The sequence below is a fragment of the Mustela erminea genome, chromosome 5 (assembly GCF_009829155.1).
Source record: "Mustela erminea isolate mMusErm1 chromosome 5, mMusErm1.Pri, whole genome shotgun sequence".
NCBI classification, from domain to species: domain Eukaryota; kingdom Metazoa; phylum Chordata; class Mammalia; order Carnivora; family Mustelidae; genus Mustela; species Mustela erminea.
Genome location: NC_045618.1, coordinates 34,402,424 through 34,416,420, shown reverse-complemented (window position 1 = coordinate 34,416,420; position 13,997 = coordinate 34,402,424).

The following is a 13,997-nucleotide window of genomic DNA, read 5'->3' as shown; positions in this document are numbered from 1 at the left end:
CATCCTTTTTCTTATTTGCCAAACAGTGCCAGACACTGGGCTAGATCCCGGGGATTAAATGATGAATGAATCCAAATCACGTTGACAGCTCATAGTCTAAAAGAAGAACAGGGTGTGTAAATTAAAACGATGCTCTATTTGAAGAATATACAAGGTGGTATTGGAACTTGGCAGTTAGGGAGTTAAAAGGGGGGTGAGGGGCAGTCCTAAAAAATGGAACGACCTGAAAAAGAAAGCTGGAGAGACAGCAGTGGGATATGTCACAGACCAAGGGAGAAGTGGCTGCAAGTTTAAAGCTAGTGGGGACTGGGGGAAGGGCTAGGTCCAGTTGGAGAGGAGACTGGGGAAATACCGGATGGCTGGTGAGGCAGCCAGGCCATAGGAAAGTCAGGGCCCTGGGGACCATCCCCAGCAAGGCCATCCCAGCTCAGCCCTCTGCTGCTGGAGGAGCGCAGCTTGGCTCCAAACCCTCCCTGACAAGCCAGAGTAAAACTACTCAGCCCTTGTTGTGTCTACAGTGGTCACAGGTCCAGGCTGCTCACTTCCAACTGGAAAAGTGGGGTTGTAGGGCAGCTCCCAAGGCCACACCAGGTCATGGTGGAGGTGGGGCTGGCCAGGGAGGGCAGCACCTAGGAATCCGGGTGGTCTGCTTAGAATTTTCAGTGGTTCCCTGATTTGGAAAAGCCAGCCCTGCTCATTTACAGGCTGTGGCAGGGCAGGGCCCACACCCCAGTAAACTGGGGGTTGGTTCCATTCCTTCGTGGCCGCCCACGTGAGGGAAGGCAAGTCCTTTGGCTCCCTCGGCCACTGTTCTTCCTTCTGGGAGGATCAGGCTCTTCTAGGCTCTGAAATGTCTCTCCAGGGGCCCTATTCTCATGAGCAAGCGTGCCTGGTGCTCCCAGTCTTTTCCTGCACGGATGGCCTGGGGCAGGACATCCAACTGGGACATCCCAGCTTGATTTCTGTCTGGGCCCTCGGATCTCCTTGGGAATGGTAACCCTTTACCCCATGGGCCATGTGTGACCCGTCCGTTCTGTCCTGTCCCTAGCCCTCCCACGGTGGCTGTTTCCCCAGAGTGTGCAGGGGGAGCCCAGCAGGCCCACAGCCAGCATCTGGGAGCAAGGCCCAGGGTCCTGCTGGGACAGGGGGTCCCCGGGAAGTCTAAACAAGGCCCAAGTTCTCAGGGCAGAGAGTTCAGAGGGAGAGGAGAAGGGCATTTCAGGTGAAGCTTAGAGATAGAGTCTGCTGAGAACACGGCTGTGCCAGAGGTCTGCCTGGGGCCTGGAAACCTAGCGTGGAGATTTGAGTTTGATCTCCCGAATTTATTCTAAACCTCGCTCCTGGCTAAGGGGGCAAATGAAAGTTACACAAATTCTCAGCCAGTAGCTACCAAAACATCCACTGTGGCTGGTCACCCCCCTCTCGGCCCACCTGCAGGGCCTTCTGTCTGTCACCTTGTAACCACTTCCCCTTCCGGCCATGGGCCTCCCACCATCAAGCCAGCCACCTTGCAAGGGACCCTGAGAAGTACCACCTGATCAGAGCTGCCTTCCATCTGCGGGGTTTCCTGTTGGGGCCCACAGCTGCGGGGTCCCTTATGTCTCTTTGTTCTCCCAGCCTCCTCCGGGCAAGGCCTCAGGCGGCCGTCTATATGGCCGGCCAGGTGTGTGCTGGGGCTCCAACCCCATCTCCCATTCAGGCTTCTGAGCCTTCCTTGTGGCCATCCTGCTCCTGGGAAGTCAAGTTCTGTCTCAGCGGAAGCCATGGTTGCGGACACGGACATGTGTTGAGCACTCACTCCGGCCAGGCAGGGTCTGAGTCCTTCCCCTTACTGTGCTGTCCGAACCATGCTCCTGATCCCATCTGTAATGGCTGGTGTTCTGTGTCCTTGAGGCCAAGCCACAGCACCTGGTGACATTGATCTAGGTGTGGCCATGAGGGCATTTTGTAGATGTGGTTAACATCAACAAGACAATCTGACAATCCCTTGATTTTAAGAAAAGGAGAGTATCCTCCCTAACTGGGTGGGCCAGACTCAATCAGTTGAAAGGCATTAAGAGCAAAACTGGTTTCCCCGAAGAAGATGAAATTCTGGCTATGGACTGCAGCTTTGGCTTGTGCCCAAGCTTCCATCCTGCCCTTCCTGATGGCCTGCCCTACAGATTTCAGACTTCCCAGCCCCCACAATCACATAAGATAATTTCTTTATATATACTCTCCTAGTGGTTCTATTTCTCCGGTAGAACTCTGGCTACTATACCAGCCAATAGCGATGGGGCCAATGTCACACCCTTAGTAAGGAGGGGGAGCCAGGATTCAAACACAGGCAGCCCAGTTTCTGAACATGGGTTCTTAGTTTCTACACCATACTATGTCAACAGCGTTAGCACTGTTGACAATGACATTCAAGAAAGTTAAATACTCACCCAAGGTCACACAGATGTGCCATAATTCCAGCCCAGGTCTGTCTGATTCCAGGGCCCGACCACTTTCTAGCATATTCAGTGGTGTGTTGGTAAGTGATTAACCACAGGTTCTCTAGCAATGAGTACGTGCATACACATATTATGAATTTAGGGCTAGAGAGCATCCTAGTGCATGAATAAATAATAAAATATACAGTACCCTTTCTTATAAATTCCGTCTCCTCAATTGATTCTTACAGAATGCTTTCACTGATACTTCCTAAACCCTTGTAACCATTGTTGTTGTTACGGTTGACAAATGTGTGTAGTTTCTACACGCATATTAGGTGTTCATCTCGTTTTCATTAGTGAGTTAGATAAAAGTGAAAAAAAGAAGACATTAATGCAACAATGACACAAACGACTTTTTCACTGAGTTGGATCATAATTTTGGAATACTGTAAGAGTATGTTCGATTTTTTTGTGCTGTTTCCAACATCATTGCTACAGACACAACTCACTTGTAAGTTTAATCTACATCATTAACATTGTCACCATCATTCTCCTAAACCTAGACAACTGTCAAAAATAATCGTGCGACCCGGGAGTGTAACATTTGCCAATTTCCATGGTGTAAATATTCCCCATAATGTGAGCTCCCAAGGAGGAGGTGGAGAGACATTGCCTGAACACACCATTACCTAGAATTTCTGCACACAGATTCAGTGCATGCAAACAACCTCAAGAGCATGGTTCTAAATTGTTTTAAAAAAAAAATGGGAAGTGACAAGTTTTTACTCAATCAGCTTTTAAAATTTCTAGAGAACAATTAGCTGACAAACTTGTATGAGCTGTTTCAAGCACAGAGCAAAGTCTATGCTTTGACCCATCTACCCTCATTCTGCCAGTGATTATATGTGACAAACTCTGGGCAGGGTGGTATAAAAATGCCTTTGCAATGATTTTCACTTAACTCAAAATGAATGAGACTTGAAACGATTACAGGTAAGTAGTGTTAGAAATGTTAGAATTTAGAAGCTCATTCCATACCTTATTGCATTATTATAATGCATAATATAATGCATATTATGCATAGGTTATTGCATACATTATTATTACACCATTCTTACAGTGTTCTGTGGGAATGGGTGCTTTCCTTGTCTGCATTTCACAGATGAGAAAACTAAAGCACAAGGAGGTTTGTGCACACTCACCAAGGGACATTGTGCTAGAGCCAGGATTTGAACTCTGAGAGTTTCTAATATTCTTAGAAGAGTATTAGAGATGAAGTGAATCATAGGAATTTTTATTTAAAAGAAAGAGTAAGAGAGAGGCTGGAAAAAAGGAACTGATGCTTGAGGTTCAAATTCCATTCCCCCTGCTAGTTTCCCCATACCTATTTCTAATCAAGCCTGAGGGGGGGGGTCCCCTCTAAAAGACAAAGTCTTGGTCTGGCCCCTCTGAACATCTTCAGAGATACTTTGTCTTCTGTTAACAAGGTGTCTCTTAGGTCACATCTACAGCAATACACCTCCCACATTGAACAAGTTTTCACTCCTGCGCTCTGGGGCTGGGGAAGCCTGCCTCCCTTGGCTCCATGCAGGGCCACGTGGAATTCAAGAATCTTCCTGGGCCAGCCTTGGCCTCCATTCCCATCTGCTGGGCCCCGAGTCTGCTTAGAAGCCCATCTGGTGGACGGAGAGGGAAGGTTTGGTCAGGCCAAGTCAGCCTATCCTTCTGTGGGTCACTGTGGAGAGTCTCCATGCTCCCTCTGTTCCACACTCATACAGAATGGTCTAGAAGGAAGGGGGAAGAGAAATGTTCCCTGAGGAGCCTGAAGCCTGGGTGGGCAGGCAAGAAAATGACAATGGAAAGAAATGGTCCAGGACCCTGTCCAGCCATGGGCCAGGGGCTGGGTGTCCATGTGGACATATACTTCCAGAGAAATTTGGAGAGGTCACACAGCCTCATGTCCAAGTCAGGTCCGAACCACTTCCTTGTTACGGGATCTTTCTGATGAAATGGAGATAAAATAAGAGTGACCTGACTGGCAGGGGACTGGATGGGATAATGTCCACTGATCACTTAGCTCAGTAGAGCTTAAATGTGGCCATTTAATCACAGAGAACATTATTCTCCATCTCCTTGCCCCTTGTCAGTGTGATTTCCCTAAGGACCTACTGTGTGCCCAGATCTTTTCTAGGTGTGGAGAGAAAGCAGAAAGAATAGCCAAGAGGTGGTGTGTGCCGTGGGTAAGTTCGCAGACTCTAGCCTGGCTTTCTGGGGTTCCCATCTCAGTGCTCCCTCTTCTGAATGCTGTGGTCTTGGGGATGTTTCTTTATCTCTTTGTGCCTCTGTTTCCTCCTTTGCAACATGAGGAGAAATAGAGTACCTACCTCAGAGGGTTCTGTCTCTGTAAAGTGGGCGGTGGGGTGCGGGGTATCTTTCCTGCCTTCCTCACAGAACCACGGGAAAAGTCAAGTGAGATAACGGATGTGAGAAGACTCTGGAACCTAAAAATGGCACATCATCAAATGAGACTATCATTGTTATTAGTGTGTTCCCTGCATGAGAAGCTTAAGACTTTGCCAGGCGACACCCAGAAAACTTTCACTCAGGACAGAAAAGGAATGCTCCTCAAAGCTGAGGAAGCCAGGATGGGAGGACATTATTGGTGAGAACACTTGGATGAGGAGATACTTCTCCAATCCACCTGTCCCAGGATTTCCAGAAGGACATTTCTAACATACCAGAGAGAGGGAGAGTGAGCGAGGGCAAAAGCAGAAGGAGCCACAAACAGGGGGAGAAGCAGGCTGCCTGCTGAGCAAGAAGCTGGATGCAGGACTCGATCCCAGGTCCCTGGGATCATGACCTGAGCTGAAGGCAAATACCTAAGCAACTGAGCCACTCAGGCATCCCCGTTGGGTTTCTTATAGACAAAACAGGAAAGGTTCAATAATGACCACAAATTAGAAACAAATGCTGTCAACCTTGACAAGATAAATGAAATAAGAAATTGGGAGGCAGAAGAGGATAGAACTGGAGGGGAAAATAGGAAGACTAATTTCCTCACCAAAAAGCCCCAGCAATAGAAGGTTAAAAATACTGCTTGAATTTACAAACTTAAGCAACAGAGAAACTACAATAAGGACATAATTAGCAAAAGTTGGGAAGAGGAAGGAAGCTAGAGATGGGGTATATGCGTTGAGTCTCACCCATCATGGATGAGAACTTCAGGTTGACCAGATGCCCCGACTTCCCTAAGACAGTCCCATTTTATACTTGTTGTTCTGTGTAATTATTTGTTCAGTCCCTTTTCACTTTCAACAGTCTCCTGATTGGAGGATTCATGATATGTCATCTTATCTAAAGTTGATAAAAAAAAAATTAGTATAAACACACGACATGAAGAAACCACCAGAAAAATGAAACAAAAACTGTTTGATGTGGGTGACTCATGGGAGGTGGGGGTGGGGCAAAATATATTTGTTAGAACTCATCTAACTGTAGTTTAAATGTGTGCATTTTATGATATATGGATTCCACCTCAATAAAGTTGATTAAACCAAATAATGTAGCGTTTGGGGCTGGCAGGGTAGGTGAGAAGTCATTCTAGATTATTTGATATTGATAAAATTATGTGCATGTTTTCTCTAATAAGATTTTTAAAATTTTATATTGAAAATGTTTTAAAAAACAAATTTTGGCGTGGCAATGCTTGATGATGCCTTTGGCTCTCACTGGCTCTGGAAGACTAGAGAGTCCCCTCTAGTCTAGGGGACTCTCTAGTCTTCTAGACTTTCTAGACTAGAAGACGGGAAGAAGGTATTTCCTCTTAGAGGGTATTTTCCTTCTGGACAATAGGGAGAGTCAAAGAATTAGATCACTGGTTCTCAGCAGATTTTCTTGAGAAATTTCCAATGCCTGGGACTTGTCCCCAAGAGATTCTAATTTAACTGGTATTTAAAAAGCCTCTTTGGTGGTTCAAATGGGCAGCCAGGCTGAGGATCACTGAATTTGCTGAGAGAATCCTGGACTCCCAAGATGGGAGAAATTCAAGATGGCAGATGGTCACTGAGTCGCAAATTGAGTCACGGGTGTCCCCTAATCACACTCTCTCCTTCTGCAGGTGGGGAGACTATGGTCCAGGGCCCAAAGAGAGAGAGGGTTTTGCCCAAGGTGAGGGTGCTAAGCCAGTGGCCTGGTTGAGGCTAGAACGTGGATCGTCTGAGCCCTAGCCTTATGCCCATTCCTCCATAGCATCAAGGCTCCCTGGGCTTAACCTGAGAAGGGCAGTAATAGACGTACGGTGATCTGCTGAGCACCGATTGGGTGCCAGGCTCGTGCTAGACACTGGATGTAGTGTGTCTCCTTTTATCTTCTCTCCTTTAATCCCCGTGCCTTTTGGCACCCCGCTTGTTAGACTCTAACTAAGAGCCGGTTAGAGAAGTTAAATGACTCACCTGATGTATCTTGTCCCACTCTCACTAGGCTCTAACACCATCTCTCTTTAAGTGTGGCCCTAAGTAATACTTTTCTTTAAATTTCCTCAAGTGCTTGTTTAAAAATGCAGATCCCTGGGCTCCCATCCCAGACCTGTGGAATCAGAATTTCTGGAGATGGGGTTTAGGAAGGTGCATTTTAATTAGCGTCCCAGGTAGTTCCCGAGCTCATGAACAATTGAGAGCCACGTCTCACCTGGGCCTTCTTCAGATCTCTAGAGTGGACCAAACTCCTCCTCCAACCTCAGGCCTTTTGTCCATCCCCTTTCTTCTGCTTGACTCACAGCCCCCACCTCCAACTCACCCTGAAGTCTAAGCTTCCTCTAGGCAGTGCTTTTGACCTTCCAGACAAGGGAGGTTCTTCCCACAATCCACTCCTTAGGGTGAAGACTTTTCCTCCACGGTGTTATCACAAAGGTAACTTACAAAACAGCATGAGTGATATTTTGTTTAATGTCCCTTCCCTCTCCTATGAACCCTCATCAATCACGTCTACTAGGTTCTTCTCAGCCCCTGAACCCCCACCTGGCACCCAGCAGGGGTGAAACAAGCAGCCGATTACAAGGCCAGGGAAGAACAAAGCCAGAATTCAACCCCAGACCTGCCTGATGCCAGATCTGCTGACCCTCCATGATGAACTGCCCCAGAGGAGCACTGACCTGACCAGACGTGGGAATCCTAAGCATCTGCTCCATTCTCCAGACCTCCAAACCACTCTGCTTACACACAACTCGTAGTTCTTCTTGATAAGAACTGATAGTCAACAATTAAGGGACAGGCAAGAGCTTAGATCTTTCCTTACAGGCTCAACCTCCCCCGGGCACAGTGATAGTGAGGCACAGGCAGGATTGAGAGCCATTCCTGCAAGCAGACCGACAGCAAGACAGCCAGCCAGGGCTCAACAAAGGCCTGGCGCTGTCCTTTGCGGTGTTCTGATAGCATCAGCCATGAAGGCTCTGCCTGCGTCAAAGGTGGCAATAGTGGTGGTCAGCGATGCTTGTGGGCAGAGACAGACACGAGTCTGCCAGGTCAGTAGCTGTGCATGAGACCATCTAAGAACTGAGTCTGGGGAGACTTTTCTGGGCTCAGTATAGTCTTATACCTCCTTCAGGCTGGAGCTATCTCTACTGTGTTCTAGCTCACTCCCATACCTTCAATACTGAAGGTGCCAATGAAAACCCCCTTTTCACGTCTATTCTACTGATTAATAAAACCTTAGACTTGATCAGAGATGAAATGTAAGGGAAGTTGTAGCTGGTTGTCCCTGCTTCTGAAGGTGAATTTCCAATCGGTGTGATTGAACATGCCAAGGGTAGAGACGAAAACTAACCAATGCACATGCATTGTTCTCTTCCGGCCCCAAGTGAGATATTTCAGAAACCACAGTGTAACTCCACCAGCGGTGGTGGTGGGGGAGGACAACTCAGATCTTGCAGGTCCCCGGATTTCTGCTCTGCTGTCGGGACCAGTGCTGCCCTGAGGTCTGGTCAGGCCCATCTGCTAATTCCCAAGCAGGGTCTGGAAGGCACTGGGATTTGCTCAGAAGTTTGCTCTAGTCTTGGTCTGGAGAGGCTGAGTCCAGGCATGTCAGAGGCCAGAGGTGGTCCAGGACTGTGCTTATCAAAGTTTGTTGGGTATCAGGAGAAATTGTGAAAGATGAAAATGGAGTGGGGGAGAAAAAGAAAGGACAAAAGAGAGAGGTAAGCCCTGGGTATCTTTCAGGGGTTTGTGGGTTTTATTTTGTTCTGTTTTGTTTGTTTTGTTTGCCTTTCATTCTCTGAGCTGTTTTCTAGCTCTGGAAGTTGTGGAAAACCGATAGCAATGTCAGTGATTCTTGGAAATGCAAATTATGCCCAATGCCATACAATTGATTATTGTCCTATGGATTTTTTTTTTTTGCCAGTTTTGTATCTATTTGTAAATTCAGTTCAGATTCCTGATGACCTAGATATGTATCTACTCTTTGCATTCTCTTTTGAAATGATTAAAACATCTTAGTGGTTTCCTCATTAATTAATGAGTTAAATAGAATCTTTGACCCAGATTCATTTTATATTTGTACGAGATCATGATTATACCTCTTTTAAAAAATTTCACATGTATACAAATCACTTAGGGGTCTTAATTCAAGTACAGATTCTGATTCAGAGTGTGGGGAGGGGCCTGAGCGTCTGCGTTTCTAATGAGATCTAATGAGCATGGGTGATGCCCATGCTTCTGGCCCATGGATGTCACTTAGCTGTTAAACTACATCTTTTAAAAAGTGATGATCTACTCTAAAATATCTTAATCCAGGAACTGCATTGACCCAAAGGATACAAAAATAATAATCTGAAGAGATGGATGCCCCCTGATGTTTAAGAAACATTATCTCCAAAAGCCAAGTTATGGAAGCAGCCCAGGTGTCCATCAACTGATGAATGGATAAAGAAGTTGTGGTTCGTATACACAATGGAATATTGCTCAGCCATGAAAAAGAATGACATCTTGCCATTTGCAACAATCTGGGTGGAGCTAGAGAGTATGATGCTAAGTGAAATAAATCAGAGAAAGACAAACACCTATGATTTCACTCATATGTGGAATTTAAGAAACAAAACAAACCAGTATGAAGAGATAGAGAGAGAGAGAGAGAGACCGAGAAAGACAGAGAGGGGAAAACTAAGAAACACTCTTAACTCTAGAGAACAAACTGGTGGTGACCAGAGGGGAGGTGGGTGGGGGGATGGGTTAAAAAGCTGATGAGAATTAAGGAGGGCACCTGTTGTGGTGAGCCTGGGTGTTGTATGAAGTTTGAATCACCATGTTGTATGCCTGAAACCAATATTATACCATACATTGAAACTGGTATTTTAAAAAATACTTTAAAAAATTATTCAAATGATATAATGTGTATTTGAGAAAATTAATTACTATCTGTGCCTTAGGTTTGATGAATTAGCATAAAGAAAATGTTAGAGCTTTTGGAGGTATGAATTGTGGTGTCATGGGTCCCACAGTCCGTGCACGAACAAGGTATTAAAAACTGGCTAACCCCTAGCCCTAGATCCCACCACTTGACAAGGATCTTACCACCCCACCTGCATTGTGAGCCCCACAAGCTTGCAGGGCTCTCTATATTTCCATGGCCTTTCCAACTCTGGACTAACCCTGCAATGGGGGCGAGAGGGGTTGGTGGGGAGGTGGCTATTGGCCCCAGCAGGGTTCCCATTCAGCCCGGGCTTGGTTGTCTCTAGCAGTAGGGTTGGGAGCTCACTACCCCCAGGACTTCCTTGCACCTTGCAGACCAGAGACTGGGTCCTGGAGGGTGTTCTGGTACCAGAAGCCCTTCTAGAGATGGGGCTGTCCTGCTGAGAGGCTTTCCAGGCTCTGCTGCTGGGGCAGATGGACACCTACCCTTATCCTGACTGACTTCCCACCACACAGGACTTCTAGGGCAGCGTCTGAACCAGTGTACATCAGCAGCCTCAGCTCCTGGGACAGCTACCACAGCATGCCTGGCTCTGGGTCCCTGTGCACTTCTGAGCCAGACCAGCCACAGGGGATCTGGAGAAAGACTCGCTCACTTGTCCACCTCACTGAGCCTGGGAAGGGGCAGCATGGGAAACACTGGGTCCCTTGGCCCATATCTAGGGCAGGAGGACCCGAATGCTCGGAAGAGTGTGGGCTCATGGGCTCAAAGCTGACTCTGCTCTTGGACGAGGCACTTTGTCTCTCCAAGCTTCAGTTTCTTCACCTGTACTATGGGGATGATATTCAGTGCCCAGACTTGAGGCCAGGCTGAGCGGACAGGTGGAGGGGAACACTCTGGACTGACTCCCACTCCCTGAAAGGCTCTTCCCTCATTCAGAGCGTCTCTGAACAGGCTTTTCCCTCACACCTTTGCCCTGCTTCACTCTGCCCTGACATTCATTCCTGAGCTTATTTGTGCATTTGTTGTTGTTTTCTCTGCCTCTTATCTGCTGCTTGCACCTCCCCCCTTCCCCCTCCCTACCCCCACCCCCGCACCACCCGCCACCGCACCCTACCCAGGGCAGGGACATTGTTCGTGTTGTGTCCCTGCTCCAACGTCAGTGCTCACACACACACAAGGCACGCCACAAACCACCGTTACACAGATGAAGGTGTGTGGCCCCAAGCCCGGCACTTAGTAGGTCAGCAGGAAACAAGTTCCTCTCCCAGGACCCGTGGCACACAGCACGGCAATGTTTCCCGTGTTCTCTTCACCTTAAATCCAGGCTCCGGGTGGGGTTTTGTACTCTCTGCCAAAGCAAACACAGAAAACCTGTTTCCTTGCCGTTCATAATTGTTTCATATTTTTCCAACAGGCCGAAGCTTGGCCTTGAGGTTTGCAGTCATGGGCCGCTCTCTGCCTGGCTGCTCTCCCAACCACGGAAGAGGACGCCTATGGCCCCTGAGTGGACTCCACCTGCCAGGACTCACCCCGCCGGTTCCAGCCAGTGCTGCCAGGAGCCAGCTGGGGTCCAGACCCCACATGCCCACATTCACCCCCTAACACTCTCTGGCAGTGGTGTCCGTCCCCCATGCTTCAGAGAAGGAAACTGGGGTTTGTGTAGCTAGGGGTCTTGCCTCGTCTCCTAGCTAGAAGCCACAGAAGTGGGGTCTGAGACCAGGTCTAGCTCCCTTCAAGGCCAAGTCCTGGCACAGTAGAGAAACAGAAACGCTCTAGGGCAGAAGGGCAGAAGGGAAGAGGTCGGGATCAGCAGGAAGGAACTGACCCAAATGAACAAAGTGGCTCCTTCAGGAGTACCCCAGACACCGCTGGGGCCTGGGACAAGCCACTCACTGCAGCCTCATCCATGGAAGACCTCTCCTAAATGCAAGATCCCTTGGGAGCTCTCGACTGTGCAGAGGAAAAAGCCCAGGGTTCTTAGCTGCACGGTGAAGGTCCTCTGGGATCAAACCATTGTCTGCCTTTCCAGAATCCTCTTCCCCAGCGTGGGGTATGCTCCAGCTGCTTTTGCAGTACCCAGACTCTCCACCCATTGCCTTCAAGCCTTCCCCCCCCTGCCTGGAATGCCTGTCAGAGTCTGATCGGCCCTCTGAAGTTTAGCTCAAAACCCAACCCTAGAGTCCTTCCCTCTGATCTTCGCAGTAGCTACTGTAACTGTCCCCATTTACAGATGAGAAACCAGAACGTGGAGGTGGCTTGCTGGAATCACATCGTAAAGTCAAAGGATCTGGAGGCATCTGGGTCTCTCTAGTCCCCTTGCCCCTGGTCCCCCAGGACTGACCCTCAAGGAGATGTTCTTTCGGGGGGTGGGGGTTGGCAGGAAGACCAAAGGTGTTAAGCCCTGGGCTAGTGTTCAGGCCCCTGTGCATCTGTCCCCTGCCTTTGAAGAGACATGCCAGATTATACTTTCTGGTCCAGGGATCTGATTCATCCTGGTTCTAGTCCCCGTGGGAGGAAGAGCCTCCCAGCCCGGGAAAAGTTGACATATCTTTGTGTTTATGGGGCGTGGGGCGGAGAGGGGAGGACAGAGAAAGAAGGGGGTTGGGCAGGTTGTGTGGGGGCTCTTTCAGTCCCTTTCAGTCCCTTCTGTCCCTACAGGTTTATTCAGAGTGGGTGCAGCCACCTATCTCCGTGGATCGGGCTGCCATGCCTTGTTTCCAGGGTCACCTACGTGTCTGAGTGTCCACCTGCTTCTTGTTTCATCTCCCCCTCTTCTTCCCTGCCTCACCCCTTTCTGCCCTCCCAAAGGTTGGGAGCTTCATCTTCAAACACCTGTCTGCCCCTTCCTTCCCCTCCTCCCCTTCCTCCACCCCTCAACCCTGCACCTGCTCTGTCTCCAGCTTATAGAAAGTGCCTTCCCACCAAGGTTATCCACACAGATCTGCTCCAGCCTGGTTTGGACTCCTTCTCCCACTTCTCCCAGTGGATCTTTTAACTTCACGGGGCAACGCTTCACGTGGAGGAATGTGTTGATAATGGTGGAATTTCAGGCATCTGGGAGGCCAACTTATAAGCAGCATCTGGCCTTCCCCAGCTCGAGCAGACCAGGAATTTGGCATGTTTAGGAAGGCTGCGGATTTATTCTCTGTACCTAAAGGCTAAAAGAAGGCATGCCTTCTTGGCAGCATGAAGCTCTGGCTGCTTCCTTCCCGGCTCATGGAAAACTACTGGGGTTGAGATCGGTGGGGCTGTGCTCTGCACCTCGGTGGAGTCCGATGACTTAGGTGGGACAGAGAGGTCCAGGCATTCCAAGAGCCACGTCTTCTCTCCCCTGCTGGCTGGGATCTCCATTGCTGACAGCTGGCAAAAGAGCAGGCACCTTGGTCACTAATATTGTTTAGCAGGGGCGGCAAACTCACACGCTTCAGGGGCAAAGTGAACACAGTGAGAGTGTTAAGCAGACTGGAGGAAGCAATAGGGAGTGGTGGGGACTAGGGCAATGGGAGAGTCCTGATGTGCCTTATGTAACCTGAAGGGAATTATGTTCCAAGGGCTGACTGCCAACTTCTGCAGATACCTTACAGGTTCCAAAGCTCTCTTCCATGTTCTTTCTCTGAAGCATCATTGTCTTTCTTCCTTATGGTAATTATCCCCACTTGGAGGATGAGGAAAGCAGACCTCCACAAAGTTTAGATGTTCACTTGGACTCCTTTCATGCACTGACTTACAGGAGAAGGCTTGGAAGATACGAGAGAGAGGTCTCAGCTGCCGATTTTCCACCCATCACTAGTCATGGTGTTTGAAATCCAACTCTACAAGTTGGCCATTCAGATCACTTTCTGTCCTGATTCAGGATTTTCATTCAAATTGTCTCCGGCCCCTGTCCCATGTGTGAACATATGCTCCTGCCCACTCTTCTGTGTGAGGGAGGACCCCGAGGGGCGTGCCATGGGGACTGGGCTCTGTGACAACCCTCCCCCCCCAGCCTCTCAGCAGCACACCTGCCCCACACTCGTAGTTAGTGGTAGAGACACAGCCTCGAGGGTTTGTCTCCTGACCTCCCCCGCATACCCCCCGCCGCCCCTGTTAGGACTGTAGTTTCTTTCTTCATTGCAGTACACTGATAAGCAAGTAATAAAACCACGGACCTTCCTTGCACTTTGCATAGGTTACTTC